We start from the raw sequence: 6,058 nt of genomic DNA on the forward strand, positions 1-6,058 counted from the left end.
ATTCACCTGGATTCCACTGTAGGGAGTTGAATACAGTGTTATTTACATTTACATTTAAGTCATTTAGCAGACGCTCTTATCCAGAGCGACTTACAAATTGGTGCAGAGATGTTCCAACAACTTGATTGTGGTAAATTTTACCACAGGTAACTTTTACATGTGGTAAATTCAATTGATTGGACATGATTTGGAAAGGCACACAGCTGTCTATATAAGGTCCCACAGTTGACAGTGCATGTCAGAGCAAAAACCAAGCCATTAGGTCGAAGGAATTGTCCTTAGAGCTCCAAGACAGGATTGTGTCGAAGCACAGATCTGGTGAAGGGTACCAGAGGATAGAGGTGGTAACTTGGGAACACAAATTTCGTTCACCAATGCCTAAGAAAGTCGCATATAATTGTGTGTTAGCATGTGATTGCTTGCATGCTGCCAAGTGGATTGCAGAGTTCCCATAAAGTGGGCACTTGATGAGAAAGAGACAGGGTGGTCTGGGTGATCTATTATCAGGGATGGGGAGTAAATGATTACATGTCATCAGTAATCTGATTCCAAAAAGCAATAATATTATAATCAGATTGCAGATACTTTTGAAAAACAACTTCTTGGAATACTTTTAAATTCAGAAAGAATGTTTGCAAAAAATACATTGACACCATTCTGTTTTGTCAATGACATTCAGTTCAGCATTGAAAAAAGGCATAACTTTAAGTTTGTTAACCTGAGTCAGTCTGACCACAGCTCAGACTACTAATGATGACATACCAAATGTGTTTGATGGATCCTTTTTTTCTTCTTCTAATGCTTCTTAAGGGGAGAGTAGCCGGAAAGTAACTAAAAGTAATCAGATTACGTTACAGAGTTTGGGTAATCCAAAAGTTACATCACTGATTACAATTTTGGGCAGGTAACTGTAACCAATTACATTTAGAATGTAAACTACTCAACCCTGTCGATTATCTATGCATTACGTCTGTAGACTTTGATATAAAGATCTTGATGCAGTTGTGAAGTACCAATGGCTCATTGTTCATGTACAGTCAGGTGCAAAATGATTGGGACCCTTGATAAAGAGCAAAATATACTATAAAATAAATAATACAAATACTGAATTACATTGTATTCTAAAAGAAATTAGACAATTATGATATTGTATAACCTATATAATTGCTCAGAAAAAGGAGATTTAGTTAAACAAGTAATACAAAAAGTCTTAAGAAAATAGGGGACAAAATTAATCTCAACCCTGTTTTCAATACTCCAGCACCCTGCTCTTGTGAAGATAACGACACTGAGCCTTTTTCTAAAATGCTTTATGAGATTGGAGAACACATTGGGATGGACCATTTCTCCATAAAGAATCTTTCCACATCCTTGATATTCTTCGTCTGCAATTATGGACTGCCCTCTTCAATTCAAACCACAAGTTTTAAATGGGGTTCAAGTCTGCATTGCAACATTTTGATTTTGATGTGTGCTTGGGATTATTGTTTTGCTGGTGGCTAAGTGTCAACTTCCTTGCAGGGGCAACCAGATTTTTTGGCAAAAATTAACTGGTCTTTGGTAAAGTTCATGATGCCATTTACCTTAAGACCTGTTACGGCTAAGGGTTCCACTAGCGGAACGTTTCAACAACATCCGGTGAAATTGCAGAGTGCAAAATTATTATTTTTCTATTCGAAATATTTGACTTTCATACAATCACAAGTGCAATACACCAAATTAAAGCTCAACTTCTTGTTAATCCAGCCACCGTGTCAGATTTCAAAAAGGCTTTACGGCGAAAGCAAACCAAAGCGATTATCTGAGGACAGCACCCCGGATGTGAAAATACTGCCCCCTAGCCCGAAGAGGTTTTAACAGGAGTCCCAGGACCAGTGCAAGCAACATAACCCCATAACATCAAAGATCCACCACCATATTTTACAGTAAGTATGAGGTACTTTTCTGCATATTTTTTACTTTTTCGACGTCAAATCCACCACTGGTGTGCGTTGTCAACGAGCTCTATTTTCATGTCATCTGACCATAGCACTGCCTCACGTTTGATAAATAGCATTCCCATTGGGCACAAACTGGTTGAATCAACGTTGTTTCAATGTAATTTGTCGAAATATTGCAACATGGAATCTATGTGGAAAATGCATTTTCTGGGACCTGACTGTACAGTTTTCCACTCATAAGTTGTCCACAAATGGAGCTACAAGTATATTTCCTACCAAGAGGCAATCTCATTTCTCTCTGCCAGATATGCTGGATGGTGCCTACTGCCTACTCAGTACATTATAGTTTACCACCTGGAGCGTCTGGACCAGGAGGCACCTCCCTAGGGGGCACCCGTATCAGAGAGAGTCTCTGTCTAAGGATTCCTTCCCTGTGCTGTTGTCCTTTTCTCCAAGCTGGTTCTCCATGGATGGCCGATTTTTCTCTACTGCTTTGTTTCTCAATGTTTCTCAACCCTTTTCTTTTGCAAAAGACGGTTCAGCAATTGACCCGATTCATCCAAAGGATGACGTGAACAGCTGGGTGAAAAGACGACAAGTTTTTATTGACAATGTAATTGGGTGAGATTCAATTATCTGACCACTACATTTACTGTACCACGGACCAATAGAGTGGCATGACACATAAATAATGGAGACACTCCACCGCAGGTCTTAAATCTGTGAAATTGTTTCTCCCTTAAAATGGTTCTGCAGTAATAAACCACACTGATTGTTATCTCAGCGTAATTGACATCTGCATTGCCTCAAATAACAATTCATTAACAGAGGTGGTTTCATCGTATAAACAAACACAGGGCGAGGACTTGACTAGCAGTGTCCGCTGAGAGAAGGGCTACATTCTGTCACAAACAACCTGGTGAGAGGAAGCAGCCTGTTTCCCCACAAAAACATCACAAGCTCACATGGTGCTCTCCCAATGGAATCTGATGGACCACCTGCTCATCACAACGAGTCGAGCTCACAGATGTTGCCAGTGAGAGCCACCTCGTTAATGCTGAAACCAAACTGAAGCTGAAATGACGAGCACCAACAAAGGGAACGCTGAGACTTTGATGATGGCGTACTCACAGACCAAAACTTTGAGGACACCTTCATAATGCAAGTTCACAAGCCCTCTCAAGTAACACAGAAATAGATCAGGAGGGGACTGAGGGGAATATAAAATAAAATGTGAAAAAGTGGTTCAAGCTTACAATGAATGCGGCAAGAAAGCTGGAGAAGGAGAAGGCAACACAAAGAATGGATCACGATAGAAACGGAAAGTGATTGAGGAGAGAAGGGACCTTGTAGGAATACACTCTTAGAAAAAAGGTACTAATTAGAACCGTACAGGGTTCTTCGGTTTGTCGCCATAGGGCAGGGCTGCCCAACCCGCTTGCTGGCGATCGACCGTCATGTGGGTTCTCAGTCCAACCCTAATTTAACACACTGGATTCTACTAATTAGCTGCTCAACAAGACCTTAACTAGCTGAATTAGATATGCTAAATTAGGGTTGGACTGAACCTGCAGGACAGTAGAAATCCAGGAAGAGGGTTGGGCAGCCCTGCCATAGGGGAACCCTTTTTTGTGCTGTGTAGAACCCTTTGCAGAGTGTTCTATCTAGAACCCTCTACGTAGGGTTCTTCAAAGAACCCCCTGTATATGGTTCTACCTAGAACCCTCTATGCAGGGTTCTACCAAAGATTGTTTAATCTTCTAAAGGTTCTTTCCAGAACTGCCTATGAAGAGTTCTACCGAGAACCCATATAACAATACAAATATCATAAGGCCTTTCTTTGAGGGCGTAGTTATAGCCTAACATAGTGGTGTTAGGAATCTCCTCGTTTACAGGCCACATCAGGCCTGCAAGTCACATTATGCGGGCTGGCAAAGTGATGTGTAATTTCTAAAAGAATTCAGCCAGAGTTCGGATATCCAACAAGTGGAATTGTTAATCACCTGCAACCTGCATTCAAAATGACTGCCAGGATAGGGAAAATTGAATATTGAGACTACCTCAATCTTCTAAACTGGAATGACCATCTTAGTTAACGGGTGCAATAAATCCGACAGATTGGATTAGTTTAGAAAACTGTATGTTATTTATATGTAACATAAAATGTATTAACCAATCAATATAAATTCAAAAACACAGATATTACAGTAAAACAAACTATTCAGAAAGTCTCACTGCAACAGAGCATGCTGGGATATATGATATATGGTTCTATATTGAACACCTCTTGACTTCCGAAGAACCTTCAAAGAATGTTTCTTCCAAAACAGTTCTTAAGATGTTAAAGGTTCTAGGTAGAACCCTTTGCCTTACAAAGAACCCTTGTCACGACTTCCGCCGAAGTTGGTCCCTATCCTTGTTCAGGCGGCGTTCAGCGGTCGAAGTCTCCGACCTTCCAGTCATCTCTGATCCACTTTTCATTTTCCATTGGTTTTGTCTTGTCTTGTGCCCCCCCTTGTGCACGGCACGGTATGCTGATATCACCGGGTTTTGTTTGACCCATTTATTTGTATTGTTCTGTGGACGGTGGTTTATGGATATTAAACGACACCGTTGTAAATGCGTTTTCGCTCTCCTGTGCCTGACTTCTCTGCCGCCAGTACGCACCTCACTACAACCCTCGTCTTCCAAAAAGGCTATTCTCATCAACACGGTTCTTGATAGAACCCTATCCCTCTGCAAAGAACCCTTTGGAACCCTTTTTCCTAAGAGTGTAGCTGTACATTGGACTTCAGAGGTAAGATGGGGAGGTCCAAGACAAGGTCACACAGAACAATCAAACTTCATCAGCATAGCTTTCATTATAGGTGAGCCCAAATTATCTAATGTGATTACAAAGCATAAAAGCACTATGTTGCTGAAAATGCTGCCTTGCTGAGATTCCTTGTGCGTAACTAGTCCAAAGTGGAGACTCAGCACCCGCAAGGAAAGGAGTAGAATATAAGAGCAATAACTTGCTGGAGGCATCTTCTTCCTTGGAGCTACATTAGCCTGGAATACACTGTAGGTGTTTAATGCAGTGCTGTAGGGTAGAGTGTAGAGCACTGGGAGCACAAATTGCAGAGTTTGCCCGAAGTTATCTCGTTCACCAGACACTTCCTCTCAAAGCGTGGCCCAAATATATATAATTGTGTGTTAGCAAGTGATTGCTTGCATGCTGCCAAGTGAATTGCAGAATTCCCATAAAGTGGGCGCTTGTTGAGAAAGAGACAGGGTGGTTGCTGTCCATGGTGCTGATTTGACAAGCGTGTGGTGCTGAACCGAGAGCAACACTCTTACTCATAGCTAGCCACCCGCGGCACCTCCGGGTTTCGAGCGCCGTCTTCTACTCACAGGGTTTTTCAACCATGTTCACACTCAACGCTACCGCGTCTCGCCACCTTGAAAGTATGTGGTTTGACAAACCAAGTAACAATAAGAGATACACCGTGACTGCTTGATCAATAATCAAAACCTAATTCTCATTCTGGCAGTCGTTGGCAACCCCTCCTACCCTCTACACCCTCAGTTTGAGAGGGTTCCCTTTGACCGGAACTTCAGAATGCCCATGGCCAAGAAGAACGTTTTCAAACATTCATTCCTTCCTTGTGCTGTTGGACTACTAAATGCAAAGTAAATTGTATCAGCAGTCATTTGTGAGTGAATGTGCCAATGTCCTCTGTTTTTAATGTGTGCAACATGTTGGACTGACTGGTTTAAATGTGTATAATGTGAAAATGTATATCTGTGATCCTTTAGATGGCAGGTGATGCCAAAGAAAATATGTCCACCCTCGATGCACAATAAAGTTTTATTCTATTGAAAATCATGATAGAGTGTCGAGTTGTAAGTTTTTATTCCGTGTTGTATTTTGTAAGGTGGGTGCTGGTAATGAATTATGTGGATTTAATTAAGCAAGCATCCAGAGAGATTTAAACAATTTCCAGAACAGTGTCCTGCTGGAGAAAGACTTAATGGCGTTCAGTCAAAAGAAACTTGATTATAAATGACGTTCACCCACTTGTGCTGAGATGGATTCAATTAAAATAGCTTTTGTGTGAAAAATTAATAGACAATGT

The sequence above is a fragment of the Oncorhynchus keta genome, chromosome 4, assembly GCF_023373465.1.
Source record: "Oncorhynchus keta strain PuntledgeMale-10-30-2019 chromosome 4, Oket_V2, whole genome shotgun sequence".
NCBI classification, from domain to species: Eukaryota; Metazoa; Chordata; class Actinopteri; order Salmoniformes; family Salmonidae; genus Oncorhynchus; species Oncorhynchus keta.